We start from the raw sequence: 11,282 nt of genomic DNA, 5'->3' as shown, positions 1-11,282 counted from the left end.
AGGGGGTGGTTTGCATAAAGCCCCGCTCAGGAGTGAGGGGTGGGGGGTACTACAGCCACATGGGCCCAGCTCCTCAAAGGGCTGGTCCACACTGGGGCGGGGGATTGATCTAGGAAACGCAACTTCAGCTACGAGAATAGTGTAGCTGGTTTACTTACTGCGGGTCCACGCAGCGCAGGCAAGCTCCCCCGTTGACAGCGCTTCCTCCTCTCTGCGAGCAGGAGTTCCGCAGTCGATGGGGGAGCGCTTCTGGGATCGATTTATCATGTCCAGATGAGATCCCAGAAGATCGATCTCTACCCACCGAATCAGGCACCTAACTAACTGGTGGAGTTGCTGCCTTCCCCCAAAGCATGGGGTACAAGCTACCGTATGATGCCCAATCCCCAACCTGATGGGACAACAGTCTGATCTAAAGGCCCACTCCTCCTTAGATGGTGCCCTTTGCACCTATATGACTGATTTATCAGATGGGGAAACTGAGGCACTGAGTGGGGACACACCTTGCTAAAGAGCAATTCAGTGGCAGAGTTAGGGAGAGAAGAACCCAGTTCACACTAACCGCTAGTTTACATGCCCATCAGAGGGCAAGGGCTGGAGTAACAGGGATGGGGCATGGAAAAACAGATTATTTTACACCTGTAAAAGGAAGAAAATCCCCTTCAGAACTGAGGGCACCTGTTATTATTGAGAGAGACAGGAAGTCAGACCTGCCCACAGCTGCCCTCACACAGATAAATGGGGATTGGGAACCCAAATCCTCTTGATTAGATTTACCACCTTCATCCAGCATTTAAGAGGCCTAATCCTCCAGCTAAAATCAATGCACTTGTAAAGAGAAATTAACTGCCTGGAGTAGCCCCTCCTGTGTCCTAACCACAGGCTGGGTATTTCCCTGCAGGGCTACTGCTCAGAAAATATCTGCATATTAAGACACGTGGTGAACTGCACTCTCCTGTTCCCCTCAACCAGCCACCTGCCTGGTTGCTTCTCACTACACAGGCTCCTGTCATTAAATGACCCACCCACACACAATTATTGGAAGGTTTCTGTCATCCCCTGAAAAGTTTGGCTCACGGAGGTTCTCAGTCTCTCTCTAAGAACAGGGAAAGCAGTCAGCCAGGTTCCTACTAATCCGCTCCCTGGAGGAGATTAACACAGCAGGGCATCCAACCCCCCCGTCGTGCCAACAGCTGTGCCTGGTTGGGGCTGTTCCCATGCAGTGCTAGCCCCCAGTCCCAGCGAGGGGCACAGGGACGAAGTGAATGTGGCACTGTAGTGACAAAGGAGATCAGCTAACACAAAATGAACAGAGAAGAGGCGCAGATCATAGAGTCAAACAAGGGACCCAGAGGGGTGGAGACCCTTGGATAATGCAACCAGTTGATGCCATACAGACAGATGAGGGTGGGAAAGGTCCCCACCGTTACAGAGAACACCCTGCCCCCCATCACCCAGCTTCCCCCTCCTCTGCTGAAGGCTGGGCATCTTGTCCAGTGCACGGAGGTGGCAGCATTGCAGGGCTCTGGACAAGTTGGTTCTGGAGGAGACTGCAACCTGGTGCCCTGCAGCCAGGCACATGCCAGGGTCTCTCTCTCACTGCAGAAGGGGCAGGCGCTGATGGGGTTATTGGGCAGTCACGTGGCCAGGCTCACGGCTCCGGGGAGGAACTGATATCCCCCGCAGGCAGCAGAACTAAGGAGGAGTAGGAACTAGTGCACTGAGGATCATCACCCTCGCCCCGTGGCACCGGGTGTCGGGGCAGGCCACGGGGAAGTGCATAGTATGGAGCACAAGCACATGCAGGCATGGTTCGGAGGGGAGATGACTGGCTGGATGTCACTCAGCCAGCCCAGGCAATGCACTGGAAGCAGGTGGGGGGTGCAGCTTATGGGGCAGGGGCCTGCGCTGAGTGGCGATATGAGGTCGCTAGGGCATTTAGTTCCCACTAAAGCAGCAGTTTAGACCATGCCCTGAACAAGGAAGGAGCTCCAGTTCGAACTAGCAACTAGAGCAGGGAACTCCGCTTGGCATCTGCCCAGGGCATGTTGCTATTTCAGAGCTGGAGCTCACCCGCAGCCATCAAGGAATAATGAAACAAAACACTGAGGTGCAGCATGGTTAGAGCAGAGGAACTAGGAGTCAGGCCTCCTGGGTTGGGTTGGGGGGGGGGGGCAATGTTTAGAGCAGGGGAGTCTAGAAGGCAGGGTTCCCCAGGGCTCCATTCCTTAGGGTAGTGGCTAAGGGACCAAGCTCCCTATGTGCTCGACGCTGTACTAACAGAACAAAAAGACAACCACTGCCCTGAAGAGATGACAAGCCAACTATTCCTACCCTGCCATTGATTTGTTTTGCAGCCTCGGTCAAGTTGTATGGCTCCACCTTGCCTCAGTTTCCCCATCTCTCCAGTGCAGGACTGAGGCATCTGGAAGGGCAGCAGTGTACGGAGGATGCTTGCCTTACCACAGCCTGTGCGGCATCTATTTTATGGAGCGGCAGGTTTCATGCAGCAGGGCTGCTGCCCCAGTGTTGAACTCATTGTAACCCCTGAGAAAATGGCCAGGTACAACAATTCCCTTGGAAAATAGATGGCTATTTTAATTATGTGTTTATATATATATACACACACACACACACACTATGCAGGACACTGCAGACACTCGGAAGGAGGGGGTATTCATTATCTGTGCACATGGACAAGGTGAGACAAGCCATCAGCTACAATAATACAAATTCACACAGCCAGATTTTTCAGCTGTTCTCTATCGGAGTCAGTCAGCATTTACATTCAAACTCAGGACAGTGTCTGGTTTTCTGCACCCTAATAGCCAGCCCAGCCAATATGGGCCGGGGGGGGGGGGGGGGGGAATCAGCAGACAGATTGAAAAACGAGGAGGAGAAGATGTGAATTTCCTTGATGGAGTGTTAATGTGGAAGCCTAATTAAAGCTCACAGACATATCAACAGTGTTAACCATTTCACTTCATAGTCTGTGAAAGGGGCGTGGCCGGGTATGCAGAACAGGCCAGGCTCCTGGGTTCTATTCTTAACTCCAGGGATCTGGGAAGCAGAATTCCTTGGTTCTATTGCTGGGCCTAGGAGGGAATATGATCAAGTGGTTAGAGCAGGGGTGGAGTAGCAATCAGGAGTCCTGGGTTCTATACCCCCCACTCTCTGAAACCAACTCAAGCTGTGTCCTGGAGCAACTCACTTCCCTTTGTGCCTGTTTCCCCATTTGTTCTTTGGGGAGAATACCTGCCTTCCTCACAGGGGTGTTTCAAGGCTTACCTCATTGGTCTGTAAAGTGCTCAAAGATCCAGATGGCAGGTGCTTGGGCAGAGACATATAGGGTGTATGCCCGCCCAGGCTCATGTATATATATATATATACACACCTGAACATACACAGGTGTGTGCAGGGCACATGGGTGTACATGCAGTTTTACATGCATATTTACAGGCATGTCTCCAGGTGTACATGTGTTGTGTGTGCTCTTAGGCCTGTGGGGGGCCTGGGTGTTGACATGTGCCTGCCCAGAAGTACATGTGTTCTCAGATGTATAGCGTCATGCATTTGAGCATGCATGCAGGCAGGTGTGCATACACTCCTGCATGCCCGTGTGTGTGGGCGCCTGGTGATGTGTGTATGTGCCGATGGGCATGTACGTGCAGGGGAGGGCGTGTGAAGAGGCGAGGGAACAAAAGGCCCCTCAGCTAATCCCTCCCAAGGCCTGCTGCACTCAGAGGTAATTAGGTGTCAAAAGGTAAATAGCTGCTTAGCTTCCTGCTGTTCCTGGGTGGTGACTGCTTGGGGGAAGGGGGGGGGCAAGGGGGTTCGAGCTGAGCAGACACTAGAGCCTGGCCCATTGCTTCTGGGAGCCTTGTGGAGATGGTCCAAGGGGGCGATGAGATTTTATCCAACGCCTTGAACTAGATCCTGGCCAGGTCCTAAGATGCACAGCAAACAAACCCCTGCAGTCACGGGGCAGGGCTCGGTGCCGGGGCGCGCAGACACAGAGCAGGCTGCCTATGCAGATGCAAACAAGGGGCAGTTCTTGGTGTGGAGAGCTGCTCCATTCATTATAGGGCATTGTTTCCTGCCTTGGATGCATCTAGCCATGGGCCTGGCCGCCCCACCCCGCTTTCTCTTATCCAAGGCTGTGCACTGAAGTGGGGGGATACTGTCCCTCGGGAGCGGAGAGAAGGGCCGGACCCGGGCACACAGATACAGCCAAGAAAGCCAGCATGGGGTGGGGACATCGGCCAACCCAGGCAGGCATCGTGTAGGTGCCCAGGGCTCCCCGCATGCACGGTCACGGCCTACTGCCGCTGTTGCCCAGGAGGCTCCCAGGGCTAAAGGAAGTAGCCCCCTCCACTCAGCTCCTAGGGCAGGAAACACATCCCCTGCTGGCTTTCCCCAGCTGCCCCAAGCACCTGGGTCCCTGACTCCCTCCAGGAGCCAAAGAGAAGTGAAAGAGGAGGAGGGGACACAGGGCACTATCCCTATGCCAACTGCAGGAGATGCAAGGCTCTCACCCCTTCTGCAGCAAGGGGGCTTGGACAGGGGCCACTGTGTCCTGCAGCCTCAGTAAACAGAAGGGGACCATGAAGTAGCCCTCACAAGCCTCTTGCTCGAGACCAAGGAGCAATGGCCTCCCCCCCCCCGTGGCACCTAGGGAACCACGACCTGCACCCAGGTCTTGCTGTGACTCCCAGCCCACGTTCCTCAGCGGTGACCCACCTCTCCTCCTCGCAGCCCCTCCAGGGCAGCCTCCCGGCTCTAGTTCCCTCAGGCCAGGTCAGGAGCCCAGTGGCCCAGGCCTTGCTGTCCAAGGGGGGCCTGCAGGCGGCCTCTCCGCAAGCTGTAGCCATGAAGACGCCAAGGTATCATGCCCTGAGCCCACGAGACACGCTGGGGGCTTGTTTCTCTTGCCCCCCATGGGACCCTGAGCCCAGCAATGCCTCCTCAGCAGGGAGGGAGCAATCGAGGAACCATTAAGAAGCTGTCAAGAGGGAGCGGCTGGTTCCTTCAGCCACCGAGTGCCAGAGAATGTGGGGTTCTAGGTGGGGAGGCCCAGGGTGGTGCAGAGGGGAGCCAAGCTGTTGCTTCCTGCCTGTTTGCAGGCCAGAGAAGCTGGAAGCAGAAGGGAAGCTCTGCTGGCATCCCACTCGGGGCACCAGGCGAGAATCCACCAACCCCTGGCTCCCCCTCCAAGGTTGGTTGGCATGGGATCAGCTGCCTCCCCCCCCACACACACACACACCCATTTAGCGTGCAAGGCAGGGACCCATGGGCACATCATTTTGTGGGGCACAGAAGAGAAGCCAACCTGCCGCTCATGAGCAAGACCAAGACCTATGGACCCAGCTCGAGGTGCCAGACAGGGGCCAGCCACCCCCTCACTTTTTGCCCTTTGGGGAAAAGGAAACAAACCGTGAAGGCCCTAGAATGTATCCGGTGCCCCTCAGCACCTAGGGGAGCCCCCGTGTGCATCAGGGCCCAGGCCCACGCCCTCCCGGGGCCTGCAGAGAATGCAGGGGTGGGAGCAGCTGCTGAAGGAAGCCCTGCCTGAGCCTCCTGTTCCCGTCTGTCCCTCTTCAGGGAGGGAGACAGAGATAAGGGAGATAAAGGGACTTAGGCGAACGTGCGGGAATTCACCTGCCCCCCTCCTCCTGCCACTGCTGACAAGCCGGAATCAGCCCTCAGCAGCAGCAGGAGCTTAGGCAGGGATCTGCAAGGGCAAGGGGAGCACGTATACCCAAGGGACAGAGTTCAGATGGGATTGCAGACAGGGCTGGGCTGCAAACACAAAGGGCTGGCCTCTTCTACCCGGATCCCAGGACCAGCCCCTCGCACATACCTAGCGTAGCGCCTGTTGGTCACGGATTCACCCCTCACACCAGGGTCAGGGCCAGCGCCCCTCTTCCCCTTTCACAGACTGCAACCAAAGAGAGACAGCAGCACCGGGCTGGAACTGAACCCAGGAGTCCCGGCAAGGAAGATGCCCACCACGTCTCTACACCCCACTTCCTACCCAGCGCCAGGACCAGAACCCGGCAGGCTCCATGGTCTAACTCCTAGGCCTCACTCCCGCCCCGATTTATTTGAGTTTGGTGGGGGTTCTTTAGGGACAAGTCCTGCCTCTCTGAAAGAGCAGAGTAACCTAGCCACAGGCCAGGCCACTGCTGAGAACTCAGTGATAGAACCTGTGTTCAAGCAAAAGCGAAAAAATCCTCCCACCTAGAATCCTTGGAGTGGTGGAAGGGCCTGGAAGGCTTGCATGGGCGCTGAAGTGTTTGCACCTTATATGTCAGACCCTGCTGTGGGAAAGTGCACACTGCTGGAGTCCTGGCTGGCACGGGCAGGGCATGGCTCTGGGGAAGCTCGCAGCTCTGAAGTCCCAGCAGCTGTGCTGAAGGGCCCTCGGAGGAAGAAAGCCACAACAGGTGGTGCTGCATATAACGCCAGCAAGCGGGAGGCGTTTCCGGATCGTGGCAGGGGTCAATGGCACAGTGATAGACTCATTTCTAATCCAGCAGGGGGTAAAGAGCAGCTTCCTGCAGCTGGAGAGGGGGCTGGAGACCATGTGTAACAACTGCCAGAGCGCCCAGGGGCTGGGGAACCGGCAACCTCTGCAGAGCCCAGCCAACATGTCTCCTAGCCAGTTAACCTTGGAGCGCGGCCCACTGCCTGCCACTCCGCGGTACACGTTCTAACAGGCCACGGCTGCTCCAGACTCCACACCAAAACCGGATGGCAGGTGGGGAGCTCAGAGCATTCATCATACAGGGCTTAAGGGCCATATGGTACCAGCCCCTGAACACAAGCCTGGCCATGCATTCCCAGCGTCACAAGGGCCACACCTAGGGTTGCCAACTTTGATGGAAGCTATTCTGGGAGATTCCCCCTCCCCCGCCCCCCAAACATGACAATGTCATTTTCTTTAAATATCCTATTCAAATCTCCCAGATTGCTTTCAATAGTCACCGGGAAATCAGTTCCAGGAGACTCCAGGCCAATCCTGGAGGGTTGGCAACCCTCTAGCCACACACATGCAGCATGGATTTTCTACAGCCACGTCAATGCCTTTCATGGGGTTAATTGTGCATCTCTGGGGCATATTGGTACCCACCCCATAGGGCACGTTGTGCAGGTGTGCTTTGCCTTTCCAGGGCTGTACAGTCGCATTACTGCAGGGCCTGCTGCATTTCCATCAGGCCTTTGGGACATCCCCTTCCTCCCCATGGGGCATCGTTTGGCGGGTACCATGGCAGTGAAGTCCCCCAGCGGCACACTGAGCTGAAATGTGAACAGGCACACAGGCAGAGGGATGGGGGTGCAAAGGCCTTGCCTGGATCCCCTACGTGCTACCTGCCCATCACCAGCACTCCAAGCCCAGGGGAGATAGATGGGCCTCTCCCCCAGGGAGAGAGAGGTCCTGGGCCTGGCTGCTGGGAAAGCATCCTGCTGAGAGCAGCCGTGCCCTGGCCAGGACTGGAGGCCTTGTCCATGTGGCTCCCATTCAACCCGCACTCCTAATCTATGCGCAGGATTCTCTGCTGAAACCAGCAAGGCAGCAGGGGGCCCAGTGAAACCCAGGGGGAGCCGGCTGCTGCACAAGGCCCTGCAGATAAGCAGCAAATCCCTGATAGCACCCCCAGCACACCTCAGTGCAAAGTCAAACAGCCCTGGGCTTGGAGAGGAGCCGATAAAGAGCCCGCCTGGCCCTCCTTCAGGGGAACAAAGACCTCCACTAACAGCTAGCAATAAAGCACTGACACTTCCCATTAACACTTCCCAACAGAGAACAAGGGGGCATGGGCGGGGCCTGGGGCTCATTGCCCCACAGGAGGGCCCCATGAAAGGCCTGTGAGGATTATCCAGGTGCAGCAGTTGAGCTGCCTTGTTAGCGGCATCAAGGGGTCTTCAGCATCCATCTCACACCTGCACTGGCTGCAGATCCCCGCCCCAGCAGAGCTCTGGGGTTTGGTTAAAGGGCTGGCGTGTGGCCATCTAACACTAACATGTCTCCACACGGTCTGCTTAGTCCTCAGCTCCATCAGGCTGCCACCAAGGGGTGGGGGAGGACAGTCACCCTCCCAGCTTTAGTGGTGGGGAAACTGAGGCACAGAGCTTAAGTGCCCTGTCCAAAGCTATGAGTGTTAGAGCAGGGAACAGAACCCAGGAGTCCTGGCTCGCACCCCTCTAGGCCTAGCTTTCTCTCCACCCAAAGTGATTGCAGTACACAGAGATAGGAGGACCTAGCCCCCCCTCCTCTCGCCACTAGATCCCACTCCCTCCCAGCACCAGAACAGACCCAGGAGTCCCAGTGCCCTGGTGTTCTTTGCCCTGAAGTCAGTCCAGCCCCAGAGAAAACGAGAGAGCTGCCAATTTCTGCCTCAGACTAAGCCAGGGGAGTCCCCCGCAGCTCCCAGGGAACCCAAGCACACATCGGGGTGCACCATGGGCAGAGAGCTCTGCCCCAGAGCCTGCCGCTTGCAGCCCTGACCGCACAGCACGCACAGGCTGCATTCCAGAGCAGGCTCTTTCTGCGGTGACTTCATGGCAGGAATGCAGCTTCAAACAGGAAGCGAGGAGGCGCCAGGAATGCTGCTCCTGGCCTTTGGCACAGTGTTTTGTTTGTGCTTCTTAAAGGGCTGGATTCTCCCCCTTCCCTCCCCCCCCCCCCCAACTTGACCTCTTGGGGATTAGTGACCCCCCGCCACCTTTCCAATTCAGTCCCCACCCCACAGGCATTCCAGCCACAGAGACGCCCCGTGCCAGAGAAACGGGATTCAGCTGGGAGGCTGGGCAGAGAAGCGACTGCAGGATGCTGCACGTCCAACAGACTTGCACCACAATCACCCCATCCCAAGTGGCGCAGGCGCAGGACAGGGGCCTAAGACTCCTGGGTTCTTGTTTCCAGCTCCCATACACATTCCCTCTATGGCGACGGACAAGAGGCCTAACAGAGGGGTGGCAGGAGCTCCTGAGTTTCAAACCCAGCTCTGCCACCCGTTCCCTCTGCATCCTCAGGCACATCACATCCCCAGTGATGCTTCACACCTACCACTCAGGGGGTGGAGAGGCTGGGCTGTGACAGAGGAGAGTCCCATGAAGCCACTTCCTCTCCCCGCACCCCCTTCCCCACTTACATTAGCATTCCCAGAGAGCTACTTACCCCTCACTGGGAAGCAGGATGAGGAGATGCCAGGCATGGGGTCTGGGTAGGAAGGTCTCTGCTGGCTAAGCAAGCTCAACCATCTCCCAGCCGATTTCAGGCTGCTACAGGCTCCTCAGCTGCTTCCAAGTCACTCATCCCTGAAGCAGTTTGCAGACGCTGTTCCTAACGCAGACAGCTGGGCTGCTCCCCCAGGGCCAGTGAGTACTGCCCAATTGCTTCCATCCCTCTGGCAGAGCGGGACTGGGCACCTGAGTCCCCCTACAGGGCAATGCTCCTTCAGATCACCTGGGCAAGGGTCTGATCTCTGTGCACTGAGAAGTGGAGGGCTGGTCCTGCAGGTGCCATGCAGGTACCAAGCCAGGCAGGCGGCCAGCATTCAGGGCCACGTGCTCCGCAAGGGTCTGCATGTAGCTGTAGGGTGGTTGCCCATGACCCTTTCTTCCCTGGCACAGCGGGATACTAATGCCCCAGGGAACACCAGACCTGGGCACACTGGTACCCGTGGCCTCTCCTCCAGCAGCTGGGATGGAGCACAGGTACTGTGCTGGCCTGCCTGCCTCCCTCTCCTGTGCATCTGGCAGCCACCGGCCTGGTGCTCGCCCCAGGGTCAGAACACACCCAGCCCCATGGGCCTGGACAGCCTTTGAGCTCTGCTTGCTAGCGCTGTTCTGCATCTCCGTGCAGGCCCCCCGTCAGGTAATCACCACCTGGGCAGGGAGCGGGGCCCTGCTCCAGCCGGCTTGCCTCCCCCTTCCCCAGCCATGCCCTTTGCCAGAGGAGCCCACAGATGTTGCAAGAGCAAAGCTCCGAGCTCCCTGCTCTGCACATGCACTCAGCTGCCTGCTGCGAGGGGACCTGCCAGGTCAGGGCATTGCTGCCTCAGGATCTGGCCCACGCCCACCCACAATGCACTGCTGCCCGAGCAGCCAGGGCGTTCTCTCCTGCAAACACACACACACACACACCCCTGCCCAGGAGGCTTTGGCCTGGCTGCACCATCCCAAGTCAGTGCAATGTGCTGAAGGGAAGCTGCTGCCCTCCAGCGTCCAGCTGCCCACAGTGCACTCAAAGGGGGCAGGTGACAGCGGGCACTGCATTGTGCAGTGGGATCCGTCAGCCCAGCTGCTGCTGACCTCTGAGCAGGCCCCAGATGCCGCTGCCAGCACCCCCACCTGGGCTGGGACTACAGTGCAAACCTGGCTCCTGTGGGCCTGGGGCGCCCACCCTCACCCACATTGTATCCTGCACCCCAGAGCTAGCGGCAGGGAGAGGCCCCACTGCTGCTGGAAATCTCCTCAGGTTGCACCGGGCTGCTCAATTAACTGGTAGGTTGGCCATGGAGCCTCCCAAGTCTGCATTGGCTCCTGGGACTAGAGGTGCCCCCCTTCCATACCCCACCCAGCTTGGCAGAATACAGAAAGGGACTAAGCCCTGCACAATCCCTATCATGGGAAGGAGGGACCCCAGAGCATCCCCCTACATCCTTAATGGGAAGGTGCATTTCCTCCACCTCCAGGGTGTGCCCCTCTGATAGGAATGGGTATTTCCCTCATCAACCCCCTCTCTATTCTCCCCCACACACCTGTCTGTCTCTATCCCGACTCGGGTGGGTGGGACGCACCCTGTTCCTTTAAGCCCCATTGGTCCTGGGGAAAAAGCATGCTCCCCCTCCCTCTTGGCTGCATCCACAGACCAGACACAGGAGCGGGCGGGTGCGGGGCAGGTATATATATTATATTTTATATAGAGATCTGGTTTAATACCTTTGAGAAGCTTTACAAAGTCAGTGTACAAAGCTGTGCCTATCCCATTCCCCCCTGCAATGCCCCCAGTACCTAAGTGTGTGAGCGCCACCCCCACCCTCCCCACTGCACCCAGACGCACGCACAGCTCCTGGCAGTGATCGTGAGAATGAGGCGATACAGCCGTCCTACAGTGTGTGTCTGTATCCTGGAGGTGGCCTGGTGAGAGGTACGGGGCCGGCAGCCCTGGAGTCCGAACCCTCTGCCCACTGAGCAGGAAGAAGACGGGACAAGCATCTCCCACAGCTGGGCACCTTAGGCCAGACGCCTTTTAAGAAACAGGCTGAGAACCAAAC

The sequence above is a fragment of the Emys orbicularis genome, chromosome 2, assembly GCF_028017835.1.
Source record: "Emys orbicularis isolate rEmyOrb1 chromosome 2, rEmyOrb1.hap1, whole genome shotgun sequence".
NCBI classification, from domain to species: Eukaryota; Metazoa; Chordata; order Testudines; family Emydidae; genus Emys; species Emys orbicularis.
This window is presented reverse-complemented; position numbering follows the sequence as displayed.